This window comes from Schistocerca gregaria, unplaced genomic scaffold (genome assembly GCF_023897955.1).
Source record: "Schistocerca gregaria isolate iqSchGreg1 unplaced genomic scaffold, iqSchGreg1.2 ptg000261l, whole genome shotgun sequence".
Taxonomy (NCBI): Eukaryota; Metazoa; Arthropoda; class Insecta; order Orthoptera; family Acrididae; genus Schistocerca; species Schistocerca gregaria.
The window spans coordinates 68,443-82,927 of record NW_026061765.1 but is presented as its reverse complement, the minus strand read 5'-3'; positions in this window follow the sequence as shown (position 1 = coordinate 82,927).

Here is a 14,485-nt window from a genome sequence, read left to right as displayed (position 1 = left end):
CTAGCAGCCGCGTTGCACGGGAGAATGTGAAATGTGTTGATATGTAGTAGAAACCTGAGAAATCCGTCCGTTTTCGTCATTTGTTATCGAATCGACTTAAAGCCCGATCGTAACATTGGCCGCTCTTCGCTCTGAAACGGTTGTACTTATCGTCTGCAAAGCTATGTCGCGTTCTGCGGTATGCGGAGACAATAAAATCACCATAGTAGAACACAAATGTAGCTTCTAAGTTGATATAATAGCCAGTAAGAAGTAGTACACTTCAAGTTTTAGGTATCGATTATTGACTTTTTAGCTGGCTTTGGTGCCTTGGACATGAGCTAGGACCTTATGATTCTGCATCAAAAGGAGGACTAGCAGCCGAGTTGCATGGGAGAATGTGAAAAGTGTTCATATGTAGTAAAAACCTGAGAAATCCGTCCGTTTTCGTCATTTGTTATCGAATCGACTTAAAGCCAGATCGTCAAATTGGCCCCTCTTTTCTCTGAAACGGTTGTACTTATCGCCCTCAAAGCTATGTCGCGTGCTGCGGTATGCGGAGACACTAAAAGCACCATAGTAGAACACAGATGAAGCTTCTAAGTTGGTGTAATAGCCAATAAGAAGTAGTACAATTCAAGTTTTAGGTATAGATTATTGACTTTTTAGCTGGCTTTGGTGCCTTGGACATGAGCTAGGACCTTAAGATTCTGCATCAAAAGGAGGACTAGCAGCCGAGTTGCATGGGAGAATGTGAAAAGTGTACATATTTAGTAAAAACCTGAGAAATCCGTCCGTTTTCGTCATTTGTTATCGAATCGACTTAAAGCCAGATCGTCAAATTGGCCCCACTTTTCTCTGAAACGGTTGTACTTATTGTCTGCAAAGCTATGTCGCGTGCTGCGGTATGCGGAGACAATAAAATCACCATAGTAGAACACAGATGTAGCTTCTAAGTTGATATAATAGCCAGTAAGAAGTAGTACACTTCAAGTTTTAGGTATCGATTATTGATTTTTAGCTGGCTTTGAAGCCTTGGACATGAGCTAGGACCTTAAGATTCTGCATCAAAAGGAGGACTAGCAGCCGAGTTGCACGGGAGAATGTGAAAAGTGTTCATATGTAGTAAAATCCTGAGAAATCCGTCCGTTTTCGTCATTTGTTATGGAATCGACTTAAAGCCAGATCGTCACATTGGCCGCTCTTCTCTCTGAAACGGTTGTACTTATCGTCTGGAAAGCTATGTCGCGTGCTGCGGTATGCGGAGACACTAAAAGCACCATAGTAGAACACAGATGAAGCTTCTAATATGATGTAATAGCCAGTAAGAAGTAGTACAATTCAAGTTTTATGTATCGATTATTGACTTTTTAGCTGGCTTTGGTGATCTGGACATGAGCTAGGACCTTAAGATTCTGCATGAAAGGAGGACTAGCAGCCGAGTTGCACGGGAGAATGTGAAAAGTGTTCATATGTAGTAAAAACCTGAGAAATCCGTCCGTTTTCGTCATTTGTTATCGAATCGACTTAATGCCAGAACGTCACATTGGCCGCTCCTCTAACTGAAACGGTTGTACTTATCGTCCTCAAAGCTATGTCGCGTGTTGCGGTATGCGGAGACACTAAAAGCACCATAGTAGAACACAGATGAAGCTTCTAAGTTGATGTAATAGCCAGTAAGAAGTAGTACAATTCAAGTTTTAGGTATTGATTATTGACTTTATAGCTGGCTTTGGTGCTCTGGACATGAGCTAGGACCTTAAGATTCTGCATGAAAGGGGGACTAGCAGCCGCGTTGGACGGGAGAATGTGAAATGTGTTCATATGTAGTAGAAACCTGAGAAATACGTCCGTTTTCGTCATTTGTTATCGAATCGACTTAAAGCCCGATCGTCACATTGGCCGCTCTTCTCTCTGAAACGGTTGTACTTATCGTATGCAAAGCTATGTCGCGTGCTGCGGTATGCGGAGACAATAAAATCACCATAGTAGAACACAGATGAAGCTTCTAAGATGATGTAATAGCCAGTAAGAAGTAGTACAATTCAAGTTTTAGGTATCGATTATTGACTTTTTAGCTGGCTTTGGTGCCTTGGACATGAGCTAGGACCTTAAGATTCTGCATTAAAGGAGGACTAGCAGCCGCGTTGCACGGGAGAATGTGAAATGTGTTCATATGTAGTAGAAACCTGAGAAATGCGTCCATTTTCGTCATTTGTTATCGAATCGACTTAAAGCCCGATCGTCAAATTCGCCCCTCTTTTCTCTGAACCGGTTGTACTTATCGTCTGCAAAGCTATGTCGCGTGCTGCGGTATGCGAAGACAATAAAATCACCATAGTAGAACACAGATGAAGCTTCTAAGTTGATATAATAGCCAGTAAGAAATAGTACACTTCAAGTTTTAGGTATCGATTATTGACTTTTTAGCTGGCTTTGGTGCCTTGGACATGAGCTAGGACCTTAAGATTCTGCATCAAAAGGAGGACTAGCAGCCGAGTAGCACGGGAGAATGGTAAAAGTGTTCATATGTAGTAAAAACCTGAGAAATCCGTCCGTTTTCGTCATTTGTTATCGAATCGACTTAAAGCCAGATCGTCACTTGGCTGCTCTTCTCTCTGAAACGGTTGTACTTACCGTCTGCAAAGCTATGTCGCATGCTGCGGTATGCGGAGACACTAAAAGCACCATAGTAGAACACTGATGAAGCTTCTAAGTTGATGTAGTAGCCAGTAAGAAGTAGTACAATTCCAGTTTTAGGTATCGATTATTGACTTTTTAGCTGTCTTTGGTGCCTTGGACATGAGCTAGGACCTTAAGATTCTGCATGAAAGGAGAAGTAGCAGCCGAGTTGCATGGGAGAATGTGAAAAGTGTTCATATGTAGTAAAACCCTGAGAAATCCGTCCGTTTTCGTCATTTGTTATCGAATCGACTTAAAGACCAGATCGTCAAATTGGCCCCTCTTTTCTCTGAAACGGTTGTACTTATCGTCTGCAAAGCTATGTCGCGTGCTGCGGTATGCGGAGACAATAAAATCACCATAGTAGAACACAGATGAAGCTTCTAAGTTGATATAATAGCCAGTAAGAAGTAGTACAGTTCAAGTTTTAGGTATCGATTATTGACTTTTTAGCTGGCTTTGGTGCCTTGGACATGAGCTAGGACCTTAAGATTCTGCATCAAAAGGAGGACAAGCAGCCGAGTTGCACGGGAGAATGTGAAAAGTGTTCATATGTAGTAAAAACCTGAGAAATCCGTCCGTTTTCGTCATTTGTTATCGAATCGACTTAAAGCCAGATCGTCACTTGGCTGCTCTTCTCTCTGAAACGGTTCTACTTATCGTCTGCAAAGCTATGTCGCATGCTGCGGTATGCGGAGACACTAAAAGCACCATAGTAGAACACAGATGAAGCTTCTAAGTTGATGTAATAGCCAGTAAGAAGTAGTACAATTCAAGTTTAAGGTACTGATTATTTACTTTTTAGCTGGCTTTGGTGCCTTGGACATGAGCTAGGACCTTAAGATTCTGCATGAAAGGAGGACTAGCAGCCGAGCTGCACGGGAGAATGTGAAAAGTGTTCATATGTAGTAAAAACCTGAGAAATCTGTCCGTTTTCGTCATTTGTTATCGAATCGACTTAAAGCCAGATCGTCAAATTGGCCCCTCCTTTCTCTGAAACGGTTGTACTTATCGTCTGCAGAGCTATGTCGCGTGCTGCGGTATGCGGAGACAATAAAATCACCATAGTAGAACACAGATGAAGCTTCTAAGTTGATATAACAGAAAGTAAGAAGTAGTACACTTCAAGTTTTAGGTATCGATTATTGACTTTTTAGCTGGCTTTGGTGCCTTGGACATGAGCTAGGACCTTAAGATTCTGCATCAAAAGGAGGACTAGCAGCCGAGTTGCACGGGAGAATGTGAAAAGTGTTCATATGTAGTAAAAACCTGAGAAATCCGCCCGTTTTCGTCATTTGTTATCGAATCGACTTAAAGCCAGATCGTCACATTGGCCGCTCTTCTCTCTGAAACGGTTGTACTTATCGTCTGGAAAGCTATGTCGCGTGCTGCGGTATGCGGAGACACTAAAAGCACCATAGTAGAACACAGATGAAGCTTCTAAGATGATGTAATAGCCAGTAAGAAGTAGTATAATTCAAGTTCTAGGTATCGATTATTGACTTTTTAGCTGGCTTTGGTGATCTGGACATGAGCTAGGACCTTAAGATTCTGCATGAAAGGAGGACTAGCAGCCTAGTTGCACGGGAGAATGTGAAAAGTGTCCATATGTAGTAAAAACCTGAGAAATCCGTCCGTATTCGTCATTTGTTATCGAATCGGCTTAATGCCAGAACGTCACATTGGCCGCTCCTCTCTCTGAAACGGTTGTACTTATCGTCCTCAAAGCTATGTCGCGTGCTGCGGTATGCGGAGACACTAAAAGCACCATAGTAGAACACAGATGTAGCTTCTAAGTTGATGTAATAGCCAGTAAGAAGGAGTACAATTCAAGTTTTAGGTATCGATTATTGACTTTTTAGCTGGCTTTGGTGCCTTGGACATGAGCTAGGACCTTCAGATTCTGCATTAAAGGAGGACTAGCAGCCGCGTTGCACGGGAGAATGTGAAATGTGTTGATATGTAGTAGAAACCTGAGATATCCGTCCGTTTTCGTCATTTGTTATCGAATCGACTTAAAGCCCGATCGTAACATTGGCCGCTCTTCGCTCTGAAACGGTTGTACTTATCGTCTGCAAAGCTATGTCGCGTTCTGCGGTATGCGGAGACAATAAAATCACCATAGTAGAATACAAATGTAGCTTCTAAGTTGATATAATAGCCAGTAAGAAGTAGTACACTTCAAGTTTTTGGTATCGATTATTGACTTTTTAGCTGGCTTTGGTGCCTTGGACATGAGCTAGGACCTTAAGATTCTGCATCAAAAGGAGGACTAGCAGCCGAGTTGCATGGGAGAATGTGAAAAGTGTTCATATTTAGTAAAAACCTGAGAAATCCGTCCGTTTTCGTCATTTGTTATCGAATCGACTTAAAGCCAGATCGTCAAATTGGCCCCACTTTTCTCTGAAACCGTTGTACTTATCGTCTGCAAAGCTATGTCGCGTGCTGCGGTATGCGGAGACAATAAAATCACCATAGTAGAACACAGATGTAGCTTCTAAGTTGATATAATAGCCAGTAAGAAGTAGTACACTTCAAGTTTTAGGTATCGATTATTGACTTTTTAGCTGGCTTTGAAGCATTGGACATGAGCTAGGACCTTAAGATTCTGCATCAAAAGGAGGACTAGCAGCCGAGTTGCACGGTAGAATGTGAAAAGTGTTCATATGTAGTAAAAACCTGAGAAATCCGTCCGTTTTCGTCATTTGTTATCGAATCGACTTATAGCCAGATCGTCACATTGGCCGCTCTTCTCTCTGAAACGGTTGTACTTATCGTCTGGAAAGCTATGTCGCGTGCTGCGGTATGCGGAGACACTAAAAGCACCATAGTAGAACACAGATGAAGCTTCTAAGATGATGTAATAGCCAGTAAGAAGTAGTACAATTCAAGTTTTAGGTATCGATTATTGACTTTTTAGCTGGCTTTGGTTATCTGGACATGAGCTAGGACTTTAAGATTCTGAATGAAAGGAGGACTAGCAGCCGAGTTGCACGGGAGAATGTGAAAAGTGTTCATATGTAGTAAAAACCTGAGAAATCCGTCCGTTTTCGTCATTTGTTATCGAATCGACTTAAAGCCTGATCGTCACATTGGCCGCTCCTCTCACTGAAACGGTTGTACTTATCGTCCTCAAAGCTATGTCGCGTGCTGCGGTATGCGGAGACACTAAAAGCACCATAGTAGAACACAGATGAAGCTTCTAAGTTGATGTAATAGCCAGTAAGAAGTAGTACAATTCAAGTTTTAGGTTTCGATTATTGACTTTTTAGCTGGCTTTGGTGCCTTGGACATGAGCTAGGACCTTAAAATTCTGCATTAAAGGAGGACTAGCAGCCGAGTTGCACGGGAGAATGTGAAATGTGTTCATATGTAGTAGAAACTTGAGAAATACGTCCGTTTTCGTCATTTGTTATCGAATCGACTTAAAGCCAGATCGTCACATTGGCCGCTCTTCTCTCTGAAACGGTTGTACTTATCGTCTGTAAAGCTATGTCGCGTGCTGCGGTATGCGGAGACAATAAAATCACCATAGTAGAACACAGATGAAGCTTCTAAGATGATGTAATAGCCAGTAAGAAGTAGTACAATTCAAGTTTTAGGTATCGATTATTGACTTTTTAGCTGGCTTTGGTGATCTGGACATGAGCTAGGACCTTAAGATTATGCATCAAAAGGAGGACTAGCAGCCGAGTTGCACGGGAGAATGTGAAAAGTGTTCATATGTAGTAAAAACCTGAGAAATCCGTCCGTTTTCGTCATTTGTTATCGAATCGACTTAAAGCCCGATCGTCAAATTGGCCCCTCTTTTCTCTGAAACGGTTGTACTTATCGTCTGCAAAGCTATGTCGCGTGCTGCGGTATGCGGAGACAATAAAATCACCATAGTGGAACACAGATGTAGCTTCTAAGTTGATATAATAGCCAGTAAGAAGTAGTACACTTCAAGTTTTAGGTATCGATTATTGACTTTTTAGCTGGCTTTGGTGCCTTGGACATGAGCTAGGACCTTAAGATTCTGCATCAAAAGGAGGACTAGCAGCCGAGTTGCACGGGAGAATGTGAAAAGTGTTCATATGTAGTAAAAACCTGAGAAATCCGTCCGTTTTCGTCATTTGTTATCGAATCGACTTAAAGCCAGATCGTCACATTGGCCGCTCTTCTCTCTGAAACGGTTGTACTTATCGTCTGGAAAGCTATGTCGCGTGCTGCGGTATGCGGAGACACTAAAAGCACCATAGTAGAACACAGATGAAGCTTCTAAGTTGATGTAGTAGCCAGTAAGAAGTAGTACAATTCAAGTTTTAGGTATCGATTATTGACTTTTTAGCTGTCTTTGGTGCCTTGGACATGAGCTAGGACCTTAAGATTCTGCATGAAAGGAGAAGTAGCAGCCGAGTTGCATGGGAGAATGTGAAAAGTGTTCATATGTAGTAAAACCCTGAGAAATCCGTCCGTTTTCGTCATTTGTTATCGAATCGACTTAAAGACCAGATCGTCAAATTGGCCCCTCTTTTCTCTGAAACGGTTGTACTTATCGTCTGCAAAGCTATGTCGCGTGCTGCGGTATGCGGAGACAATAAAATCACCATAGTAGAACACAGATGAAGCTTCTAAGTTGATATAATAGCCAGTAAGAAGTAGTACAGTTCAAGTTTTAGGTATCGATTATTGACTTTTTAGCTGGCTTTCGTGCCTTGGACATGAGCTAGGACCTTAAGATTCTGCATCAAAAGGAGGACAAGCAGCCGAGTTGCACGGGAGAATGTGAAAAGTGTTCATATGTAGTAAAAACCTGAGAAATCCGTCCGTTTTCGTCATTTGTTATCGAATCGACTTAAAGCCAGATCGTCACTTGGCTGCTCTTCTCTCTGAAACGGTTCTACTTATCGTCTGCAAAGCTATGTCGCATGCTGCGGTATGCGGAGACACTAAAAGCACCATAGTAGAACACAGATGAAGCTTCTAAGTTGATGTAATAGCCAGTAAGAAGTAGTACAATTCAAGTTTAAGGTACTGATTATTTACTTTTTAGCTGGCTTTGGTGCCTTGGACATGAGCTAGGACCTTAAGATTCTGCATGAAAGGAGGACTAGCAGCCGAGCTGCACGGGAGAATGTGAAAAGTGTTCATATGTAGTAAAAACCTGAGAAATCTGTCCGTTTTCGTCATTTGTTATCGAATCGACTTAAAGCCAGATCGTCAAATTGGCCCCTCCTTTCTCTGAAACGGTTGTACTTATCGTCTGCAGAGCTATGTCGCGTGCTGCGGTATGCGGAGACAATAAAATCACCATAGTAGAACACAGATGAAGCTTCTAAGTTGATATAATAGAAAGTAAGAAGTAGTACACTTCAAGTTTTAGGTATCGATTATTGACTTTTTAGCTGGCTTTGGTGCCTTGGACATGAGCTAGGACCTTAAGATTCTGCATCAAAAGGAGGACTAGCAGCCGACTTGCACGGGAGAATGTGAAAAGTGTTCATATGTAGTAAAAACCTGAGAAATCCGTCCGTTTTCGTCATTTGTTATCGAATCGACTTAAAGCCAGATCGTCACATTGGCCGCTCTTCTCTCTGAAACGGTTGTACTTATCGTCTGGAAAGCTATGTCGTGTGCTGCGGTATGCGGAGACACTAAAAGCACCATAGTAGAACACAGATGAAGCTTCTAAGATGATGTAATAGCCAGTAAGAAGTAGTATAATTCAAGTTTTAGGTATCGATTATTGACTTTTTAGCTGGCTTTGGTGATCTGGACATGAGCTAGGACCTTAAGATTCTGCATGAAAGGAGGACTAGCAGCCTAGTTGCACGGGAGAATGTGAAAAGTGTCCATATGTAGTAAAAACCTGAGAAATCCGTCCGTTTTCGTCATTTGTTATCGAATCGGCTTAATGCCAGAACGTCACATTGGCCGCTCCTCTCTCTGAAACGGTTGTACTTATCGTCCTCAAAGCTATGTCGCGTGCTGCGGTATGCGGAGACACTAAAAGCACCATAGTAGAACACAGATGTAGCTTCTAAGTTGATGTAATAGCCAGTAAGAAGGAGTACAATTCAAGTTTTAGGTATCGATTATTGACTTTTTAGCTGGCTTTGGTGCCTTGGACATGAGCTAGGACCTTAAGATTCTGCATTAAAGGAGGACTAGCAGCCGCGTTGCACGGGAGAATGTGAAATGTGTTGATATGTAGTAGAAACCTGAGATATCCGTCCGTTTTCGTCATTTGTTATCGAATCGACTTAAAGCCCGATCGTCACATTGGCCGCTCTTCGCTCTGAAACGGTTGTACTTATCGTCTGCAAAGCTATGTCGCGTTCTGCGGTATGCGGAGACAATAAAATCACCATAGTAGAACACAAATGTAGCTTCTAAGTTGATATAATAGCCAGTAAGAAGTAGTACACTTCAAGTTTAAGGTATCGATTATTGACTTTTTAGCTGGCTTTGGTGCCTTGGACATGAGCTAGGACCTTAAGATTCTGCATCAAAAGGAGGACTAGCAGCCGAGTTGCATGGGAGAATGTGAAAAGTGTTCATATGTAGTAAAAACCTGAGAAATCCGTCCGTTTTCGTCATTTGTTATCGAATCGACTTAAAGCCAGATCGTCAAATTGGCCCCACTTTTCTCGGAAACGGTTGTACTTATTGTCTGCAAAGCTATGTCGCGTGCTGCTGTATGCGGAGACAATAAAATCACCATAGTAGAACACAGATGTAGCTTCTAAGTTGATATAATAGCCAGTAAGAAGTAGTACACTTCAAGTTTTAGGTATCGATTATTGACTTTTTAGCTGGCTTTGAAGCCTTGGACATGAGCTAGGACCTTAAGATTCTGCATCAAAAGGAGGACTAGCAGCCGGGTTGCACGGTAGAATGTGAAAAGTGTTCGTATGTAGTAAAAACCTGAGAAATCCGTCCGTTTTCGTCATTTGTTATCGAATCGACTTAAAGCCAGATCGTCACATTGGCCGCTCTTCTCTCTGAAACGGTTGTACTTATCGTCTGGAAAGCTATGTCGCGTGCTGCGGTATGCGGAGACACTAAAAGCACCATAGTAGAACACAGATGAAGCTTCTAAGATGATGTAATAGCCAGTAAGAAGTAGTACAATTCAAGTTTTAGGTATCGATTATTGACTTTTTAGCTGGCTTTGGTTATCTGGACATGAGCTAGGACTTTAAGATTCTGCATGAAAGGAGGACTAGCAGCCGAGTTGCACGGGAGAATGTGAAAAGTGTTCATATGTAGTAAAAACCTGAGAAATCCGTCCGTTTTCGTCATTTGTTATCGAATCGACTTAAAGCCTGATCGTCACATTGGCCGCTCCTCTCTCTGAAACGGTTGTACTTATCGTCCTCAAAGCTATGTCGCGAGCTGCGGTATGCGGAGACACTAAAAGCACCATAGTAGAACACAGATGAAGCTTCTAAGTTGATGTAATAGCCAGTAAGAAGTAGTACAATTCAAGTTTTAGGTTTCGATTATTGACTTTTTAGCTGGCTTTGGTGCCTTGGACATGAGCTAGGACCTTAAGATTCTGCATTAAAGGAGGACTAGCAGCCGAGTTGCACGGGAGAATGTGAAATGTGTTCATATGTAGTAGAAACTTGAGAAATACGTCCGTTTTCGTCATTTGTTATCGAATCGACTTAAAGCCAGATCGTCACATTGGCCGCTCTTCTCTCTGAAACGGTTGTACTTATCGTCTGCAAAGCTATGTCGCGTGCTGCGGTATGCGGAGACAATAAAATCACCATAGTAGAACATAGATGAAGCTTCTAAGATGATGTAATAGCCAGTAAGAAGTAGTACAATTTAAGTTTTAGGTATCGATTATTGAATTTTTAGCTGGCTTTGGTGATCTGGACATGAGCTAGGACCTTAAGATTATGCATCAAAAGGAGGACTAGCAGCCGAGTTGCACGGGAGAATGTGAAAAGTGTTCATATGTAGTAAAAACCTGAGAAATCCGTCCGTTTTCGTCATTTGTTATCGAATCGACTTAAAGCCAGATCGTCAAATTGGCCCCTCTTTTCTCTGAAACGGTTGTACTTATCGTCTGCAAAGCTATGTCGCGTGCTGCGGTATGCGGAGACAATAAAATCACCATAGTGGAACACAGATGTAGCTTCTAAGTTGATATAATAGCCAGTAAGAAGTAGTACACTTCAAGTTTTAGGTATCGATTATTGACTTTTTAGCTGGCTTTGGTGCCTTGGACATGAGCTAGGACCTTAAGATTCTGCATCAAAAGGAGGACTAGCAGCCGAGTTGCACGGGAGAATGTGAAAAGTGTTCATATGTAGTAAAAACCTGAGAAATCCGTCCGTTTTCGTCATTTGTTATCGAATCGACTTAAAGCCAGATCGTCACATTGGCCGCTCTTCTCTCTGAAACGGTTGTACTTATCGTCTGGAAAGCTATGTCGCGTGCTGCGGTATGCGGAGACACTAAAAGCACCATAGTAGAACACAGATGAAGCTTCTAAGATGATGTAATAGCCAGTAAGAAGTAGTACAATTCAAGTTTTAGGTATCGATTATTGACTTTTTAGCTGGCTTTGGTGATCTGGACATGAGCTAGGACCTTAAGATTCTGCATGAAAGGAGGACTAGCAGCCGAGTTGCACGGGAGAATGTGAAAAGTGTTCAGATGTAGTAAAAACCTGAGAAATCCGTCCGTTTTCGTCATTTGTTATCGAATCGACTTAATGCCAGAACGTCACATTGGCCGCTCCTCTCTCTGAAACGGTTGTACTTATCGTCCTCAAAGCTATGTCGCGTGCTGCGGTATGCGGAGACACTAAAAGCACCATAGTAGAACACAGATGAAGCTTCTAAGTTGATGTAATAGCCAGTAAGAAGTAGTACAATTCAAGTTTTAGGTATCGATTATTGACTTTTTAGCTGGCTTTGGTGCCTTGGACATGAGCTAGGATCTTGAGATTCTGCATGAAAGGAGGACTAGCAGCCGCGTTATACGGGAGAATGTGAAATGTGTTCATATGTAGTAGAAACCTGAGAAATCCGTCCGTTTTCGTCATTTGTTATCGAATCGACTTAAAGCCAGATCGTCACATTGGCCGCTCTTCTCTCTGAAACGGTTGTACTTATCGTCTGCAAAGTTATGTCGCGTTCTGCGGTATGCGGAGACAATAAAATCACCATAGTAGAACACAGATGAAGCTTCTAAGTTGATATAATAGCCAGTAAGAAGTAGTACAATACAAGTTTTAGGTATCGATTATTGACTTTTTAGCTGTCTTTGGTGCCTTGGACATGAGCTAGGACCTTAAGATTCTGCATGAAAGGAGAAGTAGCAGCCGAGTTGCATGGGAGAATGTGAAAAGTGTTCATATGTAGTAAAACCCTGAGAAATCCGTCCGTTTTCGTCATTTGTTATCGAATCGACTTAAAGACCAAATCGTCAAATTGGCCCCTCTTTTCTCTGAAACGGTTGTACTTATCGTCTGCAAAGCTATGTCGCGTGCTGCGGTATGCGGAGACAATAAAATCACCATAGTAGAACACAGATGAAGCTTCTAAGTTGATATAATAGCCAGTAAGAAGTAGTACAGTTCAAGTTTTAGGTATCGATTATTGACTTTTTAGCTGGCTTTCGTGCCTTGGACATGAGCTAGGACCTTAAGATTCTGCATCAAAAGGAGGACAAGCAGCCGAGTTGCACGGGAGAATGTGAAAAGTGTTCATATGTAGTAAAAACCTGAGAAATCCATCCGTTTTCGTCATTTGTTATCGAATCGACTTAAAGCCAGATCGTCACTTGGCTGCTCTTCTCTCTGAAACGGTTCTACTAATCGTCTGCAAAGCTATGTCGCATGCTGCGGTATGCGGAGACACTAAAAGCACCATAGTAGAACACAGATGAAGCTTCTAAGTTGATGTAATAGCCAGTAAGAAGTAGTACAATTCAAGTTTAAGGTACTGATTATTTACTTTTTAGCTGGCTTTGGTGCCTTGGACATGAGCTAGGACCTTAAGATTCTGCATGAAAGGAGGACTAGCAGCCGAGCTGCACGGGAGAATGTGAAAAGTGTTCATATGTAGTAAAAACCTGAGAAATCTGTCCGTTTTCGTCATTTGTTATCGAATCGACTTAAAGCCAGATCGTCAAATTGGCCCCTCCTTTCTCTGAAACGGTTGTACTTATCGTCTGCAGAGCTATGTCGCGTGCTGCGGTATGCGGAGACAATAAAATCACCATAGTAGAACACAGATGAAGCTTCTAAGTTGATATAATAGAAAGTAAGAAGTAGTACACTTCAAGTTTTAGGTATCGATTATTGACTTTTTAGCTGGCTTTGGTGCCTTGGACATGAGCTAGGACCTTAAGATTCTGCATCAAAAGGAGGACTAGCAGCCGAGTTGCACGGGAGAATGTGAAAAGTGTTCATATGTAGTAAAAACCTGAGAAATCCGTCCGTTTTCGTCATTTGTTATCGAATCGACTTAAAGCCAGATCGTCACATTGGCCGCTCTTCTCTCTGAAACGGTTGTACTTATCGTCTGGAAAGCTGTGTCGCGTGCTGCGGTATGCGGAGACACTAAAAGCACCATAGTAGAACACAGATGAAGCTTCTAAGATGATGTAATAGCCAGTAAGAAGTAGTATAATTCAAGTTTTAGGTATCGATTATTGACTTTTTAGCTGGCTTTGGTGATCTGGACATGAGCTAGGACCTTAAGATTCTGCATGAAAGGAGGACTAGCAGCCTAGTTGCACGGGAGAATGTGAAAAGCGTCCATATGTAGTAAAAACCTGAGAAATCCGTCCGTTTTCGTCATTTGTTATCGAATCGGCTTAATGCCAGAACGTCACATTGGCCGCTCCTCTCTCTGAAACGGTTGTACTTATCGTCCTCAAAGCTATGTCGCGTGCTGCGGTATGCGGAGACACTAAAAGCACCATAGTAGAACACAGATGTAGCTTCTAAGTTGATGTAATAGCCAGTAAGAAGGAGTACAATTCAAGTTTTAGGTATCGATTATTGACTTTTTAGCTGGCTTTGGTGCCTTGGACATGAGCTAGGACCTTAAGATTCTGCATTAAAGGAGGACTAGCAGCCGCGTTGCACGGGAGAATGTGAAATGTGTTGATATGTAGTAGAAACCTGAGATATCCGTCCGTTTTCGTCATTTGTTATCGAATCGACTTAAAGCCCGATCGTAACATTGGCCGCTCTTCGCTCTGAAACGGTTGTACTTATCGTCTGCAAAGTTATGTCGCGTTCTGCGGTATGCGGAGACAATAAAATCACCATAGTAGAACACAAATGTAGCTTCTAAGTTGATATAATAGCCAGTAAGAAGTAGTACACTTCAAGTTTTAGGTATCGATTATTGACTTTTCAGCTGGCTTTGGTGCCTTGGACATGAGCTAGGACCTTAAGATTCTGCATCAAAAGGAGGACTAGCAGCCGAGTTGCATGGGAGAATGTGAAAAGTGTTCATATGTAGTAAAAACCTGAGAAATCCGTCCGTTTTCGTCATTTGTTATCGAATCGACTTAAAGCCAGATCGTCAAATTGGCCCCACTTTTCTCTGAAACCGTTGTACTTATCGTCTGCAAAGCTATGTCGCGTGCTGCGGTATGCGGAGACAATAAAATCACCATAGTAGAACACAGATGTAGCTTCTAAGTTGATATAATAGCCAGTAAGAAAGAGTACACTTCAAGTTTTAGGTATCGATTATTGACTTTTTAGCTGGCTTTGAGGCCTTGGACATGAGCTAGGACCTTAAGATTCTGCATCAAAAGGAGGACTAGCAGCCGAGTTGCACGGTAGAATGTGAAAAGT